This window comes from Leguminivora glycinivorella, chromosome 10 (genome assembly GCF_023078275.1).
Source record: "Leguminivora glycinivorella isolate SPB_JAAS2020 chromosome 10, LegGlyc_1.1, whole genome shotgun sequence".
NCBI lineage: Eukaryota > Metazoa > Arthropoda > Insecta > Lepidoptera > Tortricidae > Leguminivora > Leguminivora glycinivorella.
This window is the reverse complement of record NC_062980.1, coordinates 10,149,985-10,169,530: the sequence shown is the minus strand read 5'-3', so window position 1 is coordinate 10,169,530 and position 19,546 is coordinate 10,149,985. Positions and strand designations below refer to the sequence as shown.

The 19,546-nt window shown below is 35.7% G+C and overlaps 1 protein-coding gene across 5 annotated transcripts in view; it reads right to left on the bottom strand.

The window, feature by feature from the left end:
• The window catches only part of LOC125230177 (extensin-like), a 117,100-nt gene that overhangs the window by 3,121 nt on the left and 94,433 nt on the right, over positions 1–19,546 (bottom strand). The window lies entirely within an intron of this gene.

Sequence of the window (19,546 nt, the reverse complement as noted above, 5' to 3'; positions counted from 1 at the left end):
AGTACATTATACTGACGCGAAAGTTAAAAAGTCTACTTTTTATCATTCAGGAAATACAGGTTACCTAGAGACAGGTGGAAAACAGACACAAATGCATACAAAGAAGGCTTTGTGCTACGCAGAGTTCCGGCTACCAGTTAGCATTATTCGGATACCTTCCGTAGCACATTTATTTAAACGAAGCATTTAAGGAATTTATTGCGTGACTGTCGCATTTCGTCGTTAGTCTCTGCAGATTCTTAGAAATCGCCTAATTATAAATTATATCCAATGTTTGTTGAATACCTAACCCACTTTACTGCAACTAAATAAATTTGTAGGCAAATTACTCGTTTAGCACCAGCTCGTCAGAACATGGAAAGTGTTCATATTAAGCGCAGTAGGGCAGCGCATCTAACGGGATTCGGAAACTGGTAGATCCAAATCGAAAGCTGGGAAAGTTCACAATTACATGAAATAAAATGTAAATATCAAATAGGTAAACGCATTAGTGAGTTCGGACAAAGTGTCATTGGCGAAATGTGGGAGTTCGTTTCGAGCGCAATCAGAATGTCGTTAGGTGAAGAGGGGTTCTGTAAGTGTTGACTTGTTGAGGAAAAATGTAAGATGTCAAGCGGTGGGTCGACGAGGCCGGGCCGAAGACAATGGTCTCGAGAGATGTGGGTCAAGTTCGGGCGAGCACGGGCGGTCACGCGCCGCGGACTCCACATAAATACCCACATTACTGTGTCCACATCCGACTGCCATTATGGCTACCGTGCTGTATGCCGCGGGAAAGTGAAAGCTTTCCTTTGATTCGTTCCGGTAGGGGCGAGACAAATGATAGTGTCATTCATGGTGTGTAACCTTTTCAATTTTACGGACCATATTATCTGGATCATCATCACATTCATCACCGTTAAATTTTCCCTAACGATTGAAAGAATTTCTGCCGTAGGTACGTATTTTTCATGTGATTATATTTAAAAACTTACAAAGCAAGGGCCCACCTATGTTGGGTACGAAGGTAACTCCTGGATACACACATGGCCAAGGCATTCTCCGTGGTTTCTAATATGCGTGTTATGAATTTATTAACAGCTAGATTTCACATATATTATAAATAATTATTGTTTTTATATAAATATAAAAAAAAAACTACAAATTCATCTTCCGAACTCACTCGCGAACACACAGAACAAATAAAGTTATGAGATTTTATCTCCAAATAGAGGACTTACCTGATAACCGATAAAATATGGATATCTCCGAAGTCACAATCTTGTGCCCGCATGTAAATAAATAGTCTTATGCACTTCTTGAAAATTCTTTCGCAAGTGTCATCAGCCCAGATTTTTATAGTAAAAAGCTAAAAAAAAACCGATTTAATATTTACTGTTATATACACTGGGCTGGATTAAACTACGAGTAAACACGACAAAAAACAGCAAAACCTAAGAACCACAGCTAAGAACAGTAACAAGACACGTCACGATAGTGGGTATGTACCTACGTAAACCTACTATTAAACATTTTAACTGTTCAGAAAAAAATCCGGGCTAGTACGAGTACAAACCGTTACATATTTTAGATTACGACTAGATACAGGTACCTATTTATCACCAGATTAAAAATACACCGGCACAGGCTGCCGCGGTAGGCGACACTTCTAAGCCCCTACCCACGCACCGTAGGGCTTCGCCAGCGAGTTCCCGTAACACGATAAGTCATATTCGTTAACCAGATTAACTTCAACTAGGAAGGTGCTGGCACATTATACAGTTATGCCTTTCCTGCACTCGGTGGATGTAACTTTCGTAAGCCTTTCGTAACCACAATGCATTAGCGACAGTAGGTATGTCAAAGGGTAGTTTTTTATTCCATATGTCCCACATAAGTACTATAAGTAGATATTTGGTTTAATTTTGTACATTTTACGGAACTTGCACTAAAAACTTGGCGAGAATTTCAACTTTTGAAAATCCAGGCGAAGATAGGGCCTCCTAGGCAAAGAGATCCGTATTTTACGGTACAAATATGTAGACAGGTACCTATATTATTTTTATATATTCTCCACAAATTATGTTCCGTTTTTATTAACATATTTTATTACCTACTCAGTTAATATATGCATTAATTGCACCGGTTATTATAACAGCACGAAGCATGAAAGAATGTGCACGAATGTAAAATGTTTTCACATGCACACTGATAACGGTAACATTAGATACATAATATAATGACTTGCCTAGTGAAATATGAATAAGTAAGTTTGAAAATATGATTTGGACGTTTATTTGTGTTTCTGCAATAATACAAATATTACAACATAACATACACATAAGGTGAAATACCCCATAATGGACGGTGATGCCATTATGGACAAAAAAACACAAATCCTTAAAAATATGTATCTAAAATTAATTTCTAAAAACTGACGGCTATGTACCATAAACTAGAGTTGTAGAGCTGTTTCATTTTGAAGTTTCAATTAATTCGGCTATTTCTGAAGGATTTGGCGACAAGTTAAAATTCATCAGTTTACTGAAAAAAATATCAAGACGAATTCTTAGTAATGTTGCTAAGAGAGTTGAGTTCATGAATAAAATAATAAAAAAATAATACTCGGTGTAAACTTGAATGCGTTTTACTTACTGCATTAAACATGAGATAAGGTATAAAACATACTAAGTTTGTTGCTCCAAAGATATAAAGAAATGGCGTTATTTTGCGAGTGTCCATTACTGGAACCGAAAAACTGCCTACCTCCTATGATGGACAAGGAACAATTTACAAAACCAAAATTTACAAGAAACAATTCTATGTTAAAATAACTCAAAATTGTATTTATGGTATATAAAATTGACTCATTGAGTATCAGTTGGCTTTAAAAGTAAAATTTTAAACTTATTTCACTGTCCATAATGGGGGATCCATTACTGGAGAACTGCCGTCCATAATTGGAGAAAAAACACCTAGTTTTAATTTGTTAAGTATGAAGAAACTAATAGGACTATCCATTCTGCAATACGCTTGAAATGTAAAACAAGGATAGGACATTCAAGATTTAACACGCTTAGCGGTAGAATTTTTACACTTATGAGTGAAATATCAAAAACAGCCGTATTTTTTTAAAACTGTCCATGATTGGGTCCGTTACCTTAAGTATGAACTAATTATTTTACATATTATTGGGCATATTTTGACACAGTTTTATTTAGCAGAGTGGGTCTATCTTTGTATCTACAATTACCTACAATATAAGTAGGTACCTTTTATATGTGGGCTTCAAATATTACATTTTAAATTTAATACCACTACCGGCGGCATATAATGATGGCAATGTTACGCTAACATTTCTTCGATCAAAAAACATAAACAAATCGAGTTTGGTCTAGACTCTAGAATTCTGGATTCATTAGAAAGTTTTTAAGAAACTTTTGACAGACATGCTAATAAGAAGAACAGTCAGCAATAAAATTGTGTTACAAAAGAAAGTGACATGACCCGTTTTATATCTAGATGCAAAAATGTGAAAAATGTCACTATGATGTATTATAATGTCAATATTATGATTGATTATGTACCTACTTGTAGTTATTTTAAGAAAATGCACATACATCAAAATCAATCGGTTTAATCTAATCGAATAATCGAACAGTGGGAAACACTTAATTCTACTTTTAGAGTATTCCGATGATAAAACTGTAAATCTTAATGCATCGAAGATTATGAATAGGTACAGTAGAACCTCGGTAACTTGAATCTGAATAAGAAACAGCCCACGTAAACGTGAAACGCTTATTCCCTTTCCTTCAGAGTCCAAAACCTCCATAAATTTAGATATTTAACCTCATTACCTAATGACATTCAGTACATTTACTCGAAAAGTGAAATCTGATCTAGAGATCTACATTTACAACTTAAAAGAATAGTCATAAGTACATATAATGAATTTAATGTATTGTTTTACACCGCAAGATATTTCGTAAGAATCCCTTTTAAAGACACAAAAACTGTACTTTCTCGTGTATACGAAGAATTTGGCGTTTCCCTCGGTAAATGGCCTCTCGCAAAAACGAAATCTCGTTATTTTTGCTTCTCTAATTCACATTCGAGCGATAGGAACGCAGATAACTAAATTTGGATTTTCGATTTCCGCGTTAAAATTAGAATTTATTTTTGAAGGTTACTTTAATAAATTAAAATCACGTTATCAAACACGGATAAACACTGGAATAAAATTACAATCAGAAGCGGGGTAATTATGTAAAAGGGATTCCCATCAGATTACAAATCGTCGCTACTTTAAAAAAAACTTGTATCTTCGTCTGTCAATGAAAAGAAAATTGTAGTAAGTATGTATGGAATGCATTTAGACTTACTGCGTTTTAACTTTGAGGAGCAGCGTGAGATACGAGATTTTTTCAAAGTAGTGACGAAATAGCTCATCCATTAGCATATTTAGCTTAGCCATTGAAAGGAGCTAGACGACATAAGTGATATTGGCACCTACTTAGTAGTCTTAGTACCTACAAGTAGACAGACACGCGACTCAAAGAGGATCGAGTATTATAGAGAGTTACTGTCAAAGTAAAATGTGTAATCACAGTGCATAGACTGCCATCTCTCGACACAGGCTTAAAACTTTTGAACCTCAGTTTTGACAATTTGGTCCATATTTTTTGCTTGATATGCGTTAAAATGTCAAATATTGATATTAGCGCCATCTAGCCGAGCGTCCCCCAAAGGTGTATCGCCATCTAGGTCACCGTACCTTTTGCTGTATGGTTTTGAGGTACGTTTTTTTGTTAGACTATCTGTCTATACGGAGTTACATATGTCTTTGGTATCAGGTGCCACATTGTGACACCGTAAAAACGATAATTGCTCGTATAGTTAAGCAGTAAGAGTGTGCGCGGGTTCGAACCCCGTACATTGAGTTTTAGGAACTTACTTTCGAAATGTTATTTGATATTGGCCAGTCGCTTTTCGGTGAAGGAAAATATCATGAAGAAACCGGACTAATTCCAATAAGGCCTAGTTACGCTTTCGTAAAACTAGTGCTTACGCCAAATCTTGGGTAAGGATTAGTTGTCAAAGCGGACCCCAAGCTCCTATGAGCCGTGGCAAATGCCGGGATAACGCAAGGAGGATGATGAGTTATACTAATTGCCTGTTAGAGCTTTTTTTATATTTAAGCAACAATGTGGTATCTTTTGGTGGAGAAAGCCACATATATGTAGAGTCTACATTGTAGACAAAGGTAGGTACAAATAGGAGGTGGTCGTGAAAGCGGTTCTTTACGAGCTCCTTTACGAGTCGCGAACATCCCTGGACGGTCAGCGCAGCGACTATAAAGGCTACTTTATGCGCTCTGGTTATAAGGCTATTTATACTTCTTATTGGGCTTGGAACTACTTGAACAACACAATGAGGCGGCGACACTGAGGCGTCTTTTGTCTCAGGTCTTTCTGACAGCAAACATCAAACTCCACCAAACATATTATATGAACATTTATTTTACTGGTGGAATTTGAAGTCTGTTGTCAGAAAACCTGGTGGCGCCTCAGTGTCGCCGCCTGGCGAAAAAAACGATTCAGAAAACCCTCATTGCATAACTGCAGAATAATAATATACTGGAATGAAAAATATAGCAGAATATGTTTATATGCATTCTTGACAAACGCTCAAGGTGCTAGGCATTGTGATTATGATAATAAAATTCTAATAGATAAATAAATATTTTCAGCGTCAAGTAGGCGTATAATAAATGGTATAATAGCAATATTACGCAAGTATTCCTTAATCACGTTTTTAGCGGGTGTATCGACCAGCGTAGACTGCCATATCATGGTCTGCCAAGGTGACACCGCCGGCGATAGGTCCTATTGAACCATTAGAACGTTCCACTCCCAATGACTTATATTTTACTTCGTAAGGACGTGGCACTACACTAATTACCAACACCGATGAGCACGATTGTGTGCTAAACGTGCAGTTTCACCAGTCAATCGTGTTCTAGCGTTCCACAAAGGCGCGACAAACGATAATGTCCAGTCGAAATTATATGGACTGCAGTGTCCTAACTTTTGAAATTTTTGTCCACTTCACTTTTTTCGTAAAATCGATTTATAGTCAACGATTTGTAGCACGATCACAACCGTTCAAATGAATAACATGTTTTTATACAAATGCTTTATAATCGATACCTACGGACAAAAAACGAGCTATTTTAAAAACGAGACTAATGACTTTACTTTATGGATGCCTACGGGCTTATGGCATTTTTTAGTAAATATTTTTTTGCAAACAAACAAGGTATTTATAGATAACAAGTTTATATAACTGGTTTATGGATTTTTTAAAAGCCTTTTACCTACTGACGCAATAAAGCAAGTTATCATAGAACGTAAATAACTAACTAAATAGGTCGATATTATGTAAATAAGCAAATACTTCAATAATATTCAAAATAAATAAGATTATTATTTAAAACGAACCCAGCCGGCGTATCATGCTTCTAATTTTATCACTTATCCACGTGGATAAGACTTCTGTCACGCTTTGGCAAGTATGTCAGTGTGAGAGTGACAGATGTCTTATCCACATGGATAAAAGTGATAAAATAGCATGGTCGCGCGAAGCATGCCGTCCCTATCGCACTATTAGTAAGTGCGATAGGGACGGCCAGATGTTTTATCATTTATCGCGCGACCATAATTGCCTGCCAGAAGTCGTTTCCGCGTTCGAAGTTAGGAAGCTGAGCTCCGAACTTCGCCAAATATGTATATATGTACCTAAGTAAGTAATGCGTATTAATGTAGTTTGCTTTAAATAATCCGGTTTGAAGTCACCGCGGCAGCAAATAACTTGAAATAACCCGTATTTAGGAGCATTCGCGGATATTTCTGTCCGGTCCGAGGCCATCGTCACAGGTAGGATATGTGACAGCAGAAGTGCTCCTAAAATAGACGCCAATTAGCGCGTTTTCACATTATCCGATCCGACATCGGATGTAGGACCGATATCCCATATAAATAGTATCAAAGGCGCCAACTTTGAGTTTGACATTCTTCCTACATCCGATATCGGATCAGAGAATGTAAACGCTCTTTAAGAGAACATGAGTCAGAATGCAGACGTATCGCATTGCTCCATAAAAGGAAGGGGATTAACTTTTCCGTAAAATTGTGAAACTGAATAAAAATCTATCAAGGCAAGACTATGTATAATTTACAGATAATAACGAAGGTTCCTGGGGATTTAATTACTTCCTAATTGGCCCATAGGAATAAATACCATAAAACAATCTTGCGATCTATAATATCTTGACTTATTTTCTTCCAATTAAAATGACAAATCGATAAGCACTTCCCAGCTGCTACAAAGATTAAACTAAGCAAAAACCGAAAAATAAAATCTAATCGTTAAACACAAACATGTAAACAAACCAATTAAATTACATGCTGTATGTTGATATTGTTGATAGGAGTATGCTAAAAATAAATCATCAGGATGCTTTGCCAAATTTTCAAATTACTGGTGTATTTTCAATATGCGAAATAAACACGATTTTATGTCATTAGTTCAATGAACTTTTTGACACTGAAATAGTTTGTTGTTCCATTTATTACAAAAATAGTAGGTACTGTATGTATTCGTAGGTACCGTATTGGCACATATGATTCGCGCGATAATATTTAACAAATCGACACTTAAGAATTATTTATATACTTTCGATTATATCGATGCAGGTTACACTGGTCGTCGTCGTGGACTGAATTGATATGCCAATAAACTAAAGCATTAATAATTTTATGTAAATTATAAGATCCATTAAATCCGTTAATGACAGAGCACGGACTGCAAACACTGGATTACGTATAAATTCTTCCGCATTGTGAACCTGACTGACTAGCTTTCGTTACGTGCGCCAACAACCTGCTAGCCTGCAACTGCATGCTCACACATTATGTATCCCAAAGACTTGTGGGACTAGAGTAAGAAGACCAGAAGATAGTACCAGTACAGTAAATACCACACATTTATAGTCAATAACTTGAGATTGCATCTACCTAGTACCTATGTATATACTTTCGGGTACTTGTACTTTACATCTGTTTAATGTTTCCTAATAATAGTCAAAGTGACACTCATGGAAACAAGGTTTCACCATGGCACCGATATTTATTAAAAAATAATGGCCCCAAAAGCCAAAAGTCAAAATTAGTATGTCCCTCTGTCTAACTATTGAACCTGAGCCTGAACCGTAAAGTAACATGTGAAAATCCATGAAACCTAATTCGAACCGTCGCGAGTGCTTTTTCTCAAAAAACTTTTCTTCGAAATTACGTAACTAAAACGGACGGGCAGATAACCCTCTTTGCTTGAATCTTATCATGGTTATGATAGTACTATGGAACCCTTCATTATGCATGGCCCGATACTTATTTGATTGATTTTTATAAGGCTATTGAAGGAGACCTCCACAAGTTCATTAGACGTAGACAGACAAGCAGTCGAGGGTAAAAATCGATGACACTAATATAATGAACACATTAACGCCTTGTTTACATAGTTCTGTTCATTTGGTTGGTTGCATCGTTCTATTTATAGGTGAAGTTTAAACGCTTTTTGTATTACTTTGATCAGTATTTAAAGCATGCCATAATATATATTTTTTTATAGATAATAGGCGTGATTGAATTAACTTATGTCCGCCCTGTGGGTTTACGTCTACCTTAATAAGAATACGAGTAGGTAATAAGATAAACATCCGTAAGTGCTAGAAACTTATTCGAATGAAAAGTACCCGAATGCAGTTGCCTGCCAAATTATTCGGGTAAAACGAGATTCAAAAACATTTACACTTTAATAAGTAGGTACCAATATAATTTGCTGATCTTTTTCTTAGTATTTTGAATTTTGTTTTTTAATATTCTCGGGAAATTCCTCCCCGAGATACACAACAATATGTATATTTACCTACTTTACGAGTTTTCGCGGGAGATGTGTGTCTAGACTCGAGATAAGCTGAGATAACAATGAACCTACACTACAATGAATCAGTTATTTGCGTCGTATCTCGGCGGAACGTGGCTACCTTAGAGTTGTAATTGATTTTTCATTGTTAATAAATGCTCTAATAATTGCTCCATCCGATTAATCTACTTTTTAACCGTCGCCTCATATCTCTCAAGAAGGACGGTTATCAAGTCGTCTGTATGTTTTTTTTTTTTGTTTTTTTTTTTTTTTTAATGTTTGTTCCTCGATATCTCCGTCGTTACTGGACCGATTTTGAAAAATTTTTTTTGATTGAATGTATATGCATACAGATTGGTCCCATTTTTCTCAGAACCCAGTTCTGATGATGGGATCCTGGAGAAATCGAGGGAACTCCTCAAATCTGAAAGGCATACATATGGTGATTTTTGTATTTTTAAAGGAACAGCAATGAATTTACGTACGGAACAGTGACATTTGGTGCAGTGGAAGTGCTGATGACGGTCAGAACGGAACTCCTCAAATCTGAACGGCACGCTTATAGTGACTTTGGTATTTTTATAAGAACAGCATGCCCTTACGTCCAGAACAGTGACATTTGGTGCAGTGGAACTCCTGATGATGGTCAGAACGGAACTCCTCAAATCTGAACGGCACGCTTATAGTGACTTTGGTATTTTTATAAGAACAGCATGCACTTACGTCCAGAATAGTGACATTTGGTGCAGTGGAACTGTTGGTGATGGTCAGAACCGAAATACGTAATCCAACATTCGCAAGTAGCTTTCACCAGAACCCCAAGGGCGGCGGTTTTTTTTTCTTAAAAATTATTATAACATTTTTAATTCATGAAATAGGTAGATACTAAGGACGGATGTCTGTGATTACCTACTGTATTTTTATTTTTACCGATTGTGTAATTAGATCATATTCGGTAGGTAGGTATTCGTATACGTAATGCAGAACTTGCAGATGAATATAAATAAGTGCCTAATGCTTAACAATAGAATTATTACTTAAGTTTATAGGTATATGTTTAATGCTTACTAAATAATAAACTTTATTACTTGTTGCATAAGGAAAGATGAGTTCCTATTGAGTTTCATGCCTATTTTTAACCGCCTTCCAAATCTCAAAGGAAGGGGTTATCAAGTCGTCTGTATGTTTTTTTTTTTATTTTTTTTAATGTTTGTTCCTCGATATCTCCGTCGTTACTAGACCGATTTTGAAAATTTTTTTTTTGATTAAATGTATATGCATACAGATTGGTCCCATTTTTCTCAGAACCCAGTTCTGATGATGGGATCCTGGAGAAATCGAGGGAACTCCTCAAATCTGAAAGGCATACATATGGTGATTTTTGTGTTTTTAAAGGAACAGCATGCATTTACGTACGGAACAGTGACATTTGGTGCAGTGGAACTCCTGATGATGGTCAGAATGGAACTCCTCAAATCTCAACGGCACACTTATAGTGACTTTGGTATTTTTATAAGAACAGCATGCACTTACGTCCAGAACAGTGACATTTGGTGCAGTGGAATTGCTGATGATGGTCAGAACGGAACTCCTCAAATCTGAACGGCACACTTATAGTGACTTTGGTATTTTTATAAGAACAGCATGCACTTACATCCAGAACAGTGACATTTGGTGCAGTGGAACTGCTGATGAAGAATGAGCCGCCCCTGGTTAGAGTTCCGTTCTGATAATCATTCTCATCTGTAAGTACTTCAGAATCATCCAGATTTCAAAATTGGTTCAGAAATGACGGAGATATCGAATAACAAACATTAAAAAATATACAGACGAATTGATAACATAATCTAACATTTGAAAGTATTTATCACCAGAACCCCAACGGAAGGCGGTTTTTTTTTCTTAAAAATTATCTAATACATAATTTAATAATAATTCTTATAGATAAGTGATTACATTTGTTTAATTACCTACATATGTTCGTATCAAATTGAGAAATCTATTGGCCTAATTTTACGATTAAATGTTTAAATCAGTTTTAAAAGGATCTACTTAAGTTTAATGGGGTTTACGGGCACCATGAGTGCAAGTGCGTCTAGCACATAGCACCACAGGATGCGGGTATCCGGGCACTCATTGGTTTTTAAATAAAAATATAGAGTACAAACTGGAATATGATGACTCCCGTTTGCGTCATTCAAAGTCTGGATCCTTACCTGAAACAAACAAGTCATTAAGTTAGTTTGATGTTGAAATCAAATGCAATTTTATGTTTGTAACTGTTTAAATGAGACAATATAGCTATTGTGCCAGTGCGATACGGGTTCTAGTTTAGCACAATGGGCGTGGGTGCATGGGTAATTTGTAGAAAAGGTTGGCTGTAGGGATTGGAGTGGAGCAGCGCAGGGCACACTGCCCGCGCGCAGCGGCCGTGTCGGCGCGTGAGCATAAACCGTTTCTCACATCGTTCCAAAACAAAAGGACATGTGGTTAAACAACCTACTATCATATTTTAAACTTATGCTCATCAAGATAAGACTGCAATTGCAACATCTTCATAACAAAGATGCATGTAGGTCGTGAAAACGTGACATGTCAATGCTATCCAGCGATTTTGGCACTTTTCCAAACTTTTCCACACACAAATTGAATTGTATAAATCCATTCGTAAATATTTTGTTATGCTTAAGGTAAAAAAAAATGCCTACCTATTGACGTCTTAATTTTAATATAAGTTTATTTTTAATAACATTATTCATGACATAGACATAGACATAGACATTTTATTAATAATATTATAAATATTACGCACGTTCATCAATAAAATTATTTAACAGCAATTAAATTAAGATTAATACAATTTCAGTCTAATTATAATTTCTAATATTTAATTGAAAGATGCATTGATTATATTACATATGATATGTCATTTAGATTTGTTAATTTGATTTTATGCATAATTATTATTTTATTCTAATATAAGTTATTTGGTAGGTCAAAGAAATCAAAAATTAGTTTATGTCATAGCCAAAAAAGTACTCTTATAATAACCTTGTAAACCCTTTACAAGAGGGCATTTGGGCCTTTTCGTAGTGATTTATGTGTACATCATCATCAAGTCATCCATTTTGCAAGTTAGTAAACGGTAAGTTAACTTTTACATATTACAATTATTTGCTTATTTATTATGAAAACTGTGTGGGAATCCAATTTCATGGTGAAATGTGATATAAAATGTGTTGTATTATTAATGCGCCCTTGTATTTCAACGGTTTTGTACTAAAAATGCGGTTAATTAATTTTGACATGTCTTGAGCAAGGCTGTTATAAGAGTAAAAGCAGTAAGCACATCATTTACAAATACTCTATAAGAGTAAAAACTTTATAATAGCCACCGGTGTTACTTATGATTCGCCATTTTATATATCTTTAGGGTTCCTTCTCACAATTAGTGAAATCCCGAACCTTACCATCTACTTAGTTAAATATTTGTAACGGATACCAGTTAAAAATTCATAACGTTATCGTTAGAGAGCAGATTTCAGGTAGCGATTTAAATATTAATATGAATATGACTCGCATACAATATTTATTATTTTTTCTACACACGAAAAAATGTATGGGAACATAAAAGTAAAACCCTCTTTGGATGCTTTTGTGAATATTAGGCAAAAATAATAATGATAATAAATAAAAATTAAAAAAATATTTATTTATACTTATTTCTTTAATATTTCTTCTGCGCATTGCACAGTAAAAACTTCTATTATGGCTCAAAGAATATAAAAATGAAAATAATTCGCTTCTTATATATATTTAAATTGAAAGTCCATTATTTAGAATAAAATACTTTTTTTTAAATGTAGTTTGTTGAAAAAATAACATTAATTTAATCTAATTATTCAGTGAAGTTTGTGGTGTGCGATGTAGGTAATAATAATAGATTATAAACCACATGACATGTATTTAAAAAATTGCACTAGTCGTACTTGGCGCAAAACTTTGAAATTGCATTTTTGTTCGAAAGACCGTTCTTTTTAAACCGGTATTTTGGGGAACGCTTTGATAAAGGTTTGGTTCGATTAACCGGCATAGAACAGAATAAAACCGTGTAGTCCGCAGCATGTCACTCATGTCAGGTAATACTGATATTTTCAATATTTCATTAGGAAGTTATACCTAGAATTTTCAATTTAAAACAAACTTGTGCTTCGGAATATTTAATCTTCTGGTGCCTTATTTTATTACTTCCTATTGATTTATTGTAAATTCAGAGTCAAATACTCTATTTGATATTTATTATTATGGTTATTGTTACAGAATCTGTGGATGAGATACATAGTCAGCCGTTTTTAGTGACGTGAAGATGACAACTCTTCTCCTCCTCTTAGTAAGTAAGTGCTATTGAAAACCACAGACGATTTCAGTACCGCCATCATGATGGACTTTGTGACGATAACTATAAACAGCCTAGCCTAAGACTTCAAATAAATATTTTTTTTTAATTACAGATGAACTACACAACGGCACATATTCTGATGGAGAAAATCAGTCACAATCATTACTTACACCCAAAAATAAATCCGGAGTGGTGGATCAAAAAACATGCAAAATGGAAGAGGACGCAGGAAATAGTTTAGGTTGTAAGAAAATCACACCAAGCAAAGATGGCGCTGATAATTCAAAACAAGAAAACGAAAAACAATATATCTTTTGTGAATTTGATGAAGACCTCGATAAAAGAAACTACTTATTATTTTGGAAATTTACTGATAGGTTAATTACAATTTCTACCACCGTGTAGGCGCTCTGAAGAATATATTAATATTTTGAAGTATGTAGACTCATTGAAACAGCAACATCGTGAGCAATAGAACTGAAAATATTAATCTTATAAAGTTACTTGTATCGGTTTGGTTTCGTTGCACATAAATAAATATCTTAAAAACAGTGAGTTTGTCTTTATTTGTCCTCAATTTTAATCTGTCTTAGTCCCAAAAGGACTACATATAAAATCGGTTTCTTCTTAAAATAGCCGAACATTGTATTCACTTATTCCACATTCACAATGATAATCCGCAATAAAAGATTTTTTTTTATTTCAGACCAAAGTCCATAAAGTAAGGAATACACTTTTGGAACTTATTCTAATAAAGTTAATCTTAAAAATTAATATTAGTAGGTACTGATGGATAAAAAAACTGAGTGCCTTGGTAATAGTCTCTTATACGCTCAGTTATGTATAATTGGCCACCTCCGAGTGCATGCTAGTCTGGTATAACCGGTGGACACTCTATTTAATAATGTAAACATTGTAAAACATGGAAACAATGGACCAGTTACATTTGCCCTCCAGTCGAGATCTGCCCCGCGGCCCCGCTGTATATACCTTAACATTTTTCACCGCAGAGCTACAGACACCTTAAATAAGAACAAAAAATATAATTATTAAGCTAAATCCAAACTCAATTCATCATTTAACGATATACCTGTATTACTGTCACTGCTGCTTGCCTGCATATTCTTATAATTATTCCATAATGGCATCCTCTACGGAACCACTAATCGATAAGTTCGGATCAGATTGTTCACATTCGCTGGATTTTCAAAATGACGAATCAAGTTTTATAAAAACTTTTAATACGACACTTTCAAGAATAATGCCTTTATAATTATTGTATAAGAGAAAATGTATTGCTTTAATTCTTTTAAACACTTTATAAAATGCTATAATTTGTTTGCTGGATAGACGTTTTATAATATGCTCCTATGAGGCATAAAGCATCATAGTTATCTTATGCATTACTTTTATAAGAATAATTGGCCATAACAAAAGCTTTTATAGTGCTTTATATTATACAGCGAAAAGGCATTTTAAATGGCTTCTATAAGAATACATATTTTTAAACCCTTATTGCAGTCATATAAATTGGACTTATTAACGTGTACATGGCCAAGTTATAAGAGTAAATGTACTATTGGCCAAATCCTCTTATAATGAGCTACTATAAGAGTAAATATTTTTAAACCCTTATTGCAGTCATATAAATTGGACTTATTAACGTGTACATGGCCAAGTTATATATTTTGTTTGTTGGGGAGCCATCTTCTTAACTTTTTTAAAACTTGGTGGGTACTGTCTGCATTTTTTATTTCTGCTGGTAGTTTGTTGAAGACTCTAGGTCCTATGTGAGACATGATTTTAGACGACTTAGTCAGTTTGGTAGTATGAGTTTGGAGTTGATTTTTCGAGCCCTGTCTGGTCCTGTATGGTGATTCTGTTTACTATGGCATATTATAAAACCACTATTAGTTAACCACTATATAGTTAGCCAAAAGTTCGTCATCTACTTAACCAGTTTGCGTTTCACTAGGAAATCCGCGATAGATATTAATAGCTTTAAAGGTACTTTGACGCGAACACGAGTTCAAGTTACGCTAGAAAACGGCTTGAACTATATTTAGGCGAAAGGTGAATCAAAATAAGTTGCCAAACTCGTTGGAGTCGCCGACCTTTCGACGCGGAAGCGACGTGTCCGATCTTAACCTTCAGTGGAGTCGGAGGCTTGGCGTACGCGATTCGGCCACCACGGCCGCACGTAGCACACAGCTTAGGATTACATGACGAACAAAGCGTTATTATGTCATTTAAATCATTTGTGCCAATGTCAGGCTAAGTAAACTCAGTAGGCGTCAAGATAACTCGCAACAAAATTGTTGAATTGTTTTATTTTTGCGGCATGCGAGAAGGCACGTCTGCTTATGATTAGGTTAACAATGTTAACATCATGAATAAAGAAGCGATATTATGTCATCTATTTAAAATTCATCACAACATTACTACTAAACATAATAAAGTTGCTATATTTAAAGCTGTAGGCATTTTGATAATATACCTATTGTTACTAATTTTGTTGTTATTTCGCATGTTTGTTGTTGTTGACGGTAGCAAGAAATTGGAACTGTACGTTTCATTTCAATCTGTATGTTGGATCGCCCGTTAGCCGATATTTAGGCTGAAGTGTGTGGCATGTGGGCATTTCTAACTATTTCCGAAAATAAGGTATTTTTGACGAATGGGACTGCCATTTAACGTTCCAAGCCGAAGGGAAAACTTAGCGCTTATCACAGAATATATAATAGTACAAGTACAGAAGGCTCACTCCTTTGAAGTTCACAAAACGCCGCCATTCTAAATTCTTACCTACATTAACAAACGGACCGCACGCGTGCAGACGACATTGAATTCTATTGCGCCGCGCGAAGGTCGTCGCCACTGAATGGGCCGCAAACTCGCGGCCGCCGGCATGTACTTGTAGCGCGGTGAAAGGATCGCGGAGTGAGCCGCCCCTGCGCTTATTCAGAATGGTCATATTTTCTCACTATGTTCCTTCATCCAAAAACTACTTACTTTACATACGAATAAGTTAGCGTCTTGTAAATATAAGGGGTGAAAATAGGGTAGTTACATTGACCGCGCTTTTACGTATTGTTATTCATACTGCAAAGCACATCGCTAGCTCGGCATACCAATGACATCATTCATGTAATGAATTCAGCATGGCAATACGTTTATAATAAGTAGGTCCCACTTTCACTTAGTTTGTATTTGTATGGTCACCAAAGTGTCGTAAGTACATTGTTGATGTGCAGTATCCACGCATGTAAATGCAAACGGTTTTTTACACAAACAAATCACTGGATTCCATACATTAGATAATTTGAAGCCATCCTCACGATTGAAAGTTGAGTGCAGTTGTGGCAGTTCTTACATAGGGCAGACCAAGCGCACTATTGCCTGCAGAATTAAAGAACACATTGCTGCAGTCAAAAAGAACGATACTCGCAAGTCTGCTATTGCTCAACATCTCATTGAGTCGGGTGAAAATCATTGGATCGAGCTGCATAGTCCTAAGGTAATTTCGACGGAACGCCACTACATACCGAGATTGGTAAGAGAAACCATTGAGATTCACAAATATAAAAATTTCAATCGTGAGGATGGCTTCAAACTATCTAATGTATGGAATCCAGTGATTTGTTTGTGTGGCGAAACTAAAAACCGGTGAAGTCAGAATTGAACAAACGTAGTGACACTGTGAGTGTAGTGTGTTTGGACAGACCATCGAGTGTGAATGCGACCAGTGGTAACGCTGAAAGTGAACGCAGCCGACGCGCGCGAAGGAGGGTAGATCGCGCGCTGTCTATGCAACTTTAACATCCACCCGCCTTCGTCAGTTTTCCGTGATCATGATGCATGCAACTGCGTCGAAATATCGGGAGCTCGACAAAAATCAAAAAGGTAATCACGGTCTATATCCCGGTCAATATAAGTCTAATGAAAATAACCGTGAATCATTCAAAACTCTTATCTTGGGATTAGTTGTCAAAGCGGACCCCAGGCCCCCATGAGCCGTGGCAAATGCGTGGGATAACGCAAGAAGGATGATGATGAGTATAGTAAATTATTTGCTTACAGAAACACCAATATGTGTAGAACGCAACGGGACGAGAAAAAAAAGTGGTGGTCGGATCGCAATTTTTGTAGTTATCGACATCGACATTGGGATAAATGTACCTACACTACAAGAGGATAAATAAGATAAAAATGCTGTGTACTATAATGATTCCTTTTCATACATGTAGTTGGTGCAAAGTTATTTGTTTTGAGTTTATTCAAATATATCCCGCCATTTAGTATTTGGACAAGTGGCACGAAAACACTATGGCAGAAAGGTTAAAATACAATAACAGTCACACTTCGAAGTCGGCACAAGCTGGTTCAATATGGCAAAACAAATAAAAAACCTATTCGCTCACGCCAAAGACAAAACGATTTGTAGCGTTATATCGGCTGGAAAAAATAATTTGTAATGCTAGGTATCAATTTTACAATAACATATACGTTCAGTATCTAACTCACATATATACCTATATGTATGCTATGTGGTCTACGTATATTGATATTTGATCTAAGGAAACAATACGAGTATAATACTCACGTAGGCTGCATGCATACTTGCATATATGCTTTGACAATATGAGTATTATCAATTTATCATGCGCATTATCATTATCAGGGATTTCTTGATAACACAAGATTTTTCTAGTAATAATCTAATAATAGAACATTTAGAAACATATTTTATAAACGAATATCATAATATTGATACAAATTGACATAATTACTTATGTACATAATTTAACTTTGGATTGCACTTTAAAAAGACTCTTAATACTAAGTATACAGCCCGCAAATGTAATAAATTTACGATAGGTTAATATCTGAAATTAGGTATTTGAACTTTCAAAAGATGACTTACATTAGCCCGCACCCCCGCTGGGAATATTTATTTGCCTACTCGTATAACCAGACTGGTTATAAAATAGCTACGCATTTCCTTTACGTTGTTTTTAATTTAACTAACCAGTTTAGTTTATCTAATGACAGGGGCGGCTCACTCCGCGATTCTATCGCCGCGCTGCAAGTACATGCTTGCGGCCGCGAGTTCGCGGCTTAATCAGGGCTGGCGCGCGTTCTCACGGAACGCACGTTCGCACGTTCTATTGTTACTTTGCGTCGCGAGTTTTTTTTAAGTTTCTTATGCGATGTCCGCTTGTGGAATGGCTAATAATGCTTAGTTAAATAAATATCATGAATAAAATAAATACCATACGACATTTTTACACAGATCTACTATTAATAAGTACCCCGGAAAGGTTCAATAAGGCTTGTGATGTTGGAACAAACAAAAATATATAAACACTATAGATATACCTAGAAAGTACCCAAGACTTGAATATAATAGTATAACATTTTATCTGAGTATTATTTCGTTTTAATCCATAGGCAACCCTATCGCCGGACGCCGCGCACGTGCGGCTCGTTTCTTTGTAAGAATTTTGTAGGCATTTAAAAAGGCGGCATGTCGTGAACATCAAAGCAGTGGGCCTTCTGTACTTGTACTATTATATATTCTGTGCTAATGATATCTAAATCTAGGTATTTCTGTCTCAGCAAGGTATTATAGGTACTTTCCCCTCTTTGTTTTTGACCTTGAACCTATTTCCACGTTGCTGCACAACAGACGTCGTTTACTTGAAAATAAGAAACTTTTCTAAATGTTTATAAAGTAGGTAAGTATACCTATTAAAACTTTCGTAGGTACGTATGTATGACTCGTGACTTTAAGAGAAAGTGAGAATAACTTCACTAACTCGATTGTCATCGTCTCTTCTGAATGTTGAAAAAGAACGTCAATGGAAAACACAATACAATGGTGCATTTCCTATTTTTCGGAGCAAATTGTGCGAGGTGCACTCTCTGGAAAGTTATTTTTCCCCTCACTAGCTCGGAAAAACGTGTTTTGTCCTTTAATACCAGCGGGTAAAAACGTATTTTATCCACTAGTGGATAAAGTAATTTGACCTTGAATATAGTCAAATTTTCTGCTTTAAAACTGATAAAAGTGGATGTATTTAGTGATGAAGATGATTTACCATCTGTGGAATTACTGGAAGCAGTGATAAATGCGATTTTTTGCTTTGTAATTTCCTCGCTATAGTGAGGGGAAAAGTTTTG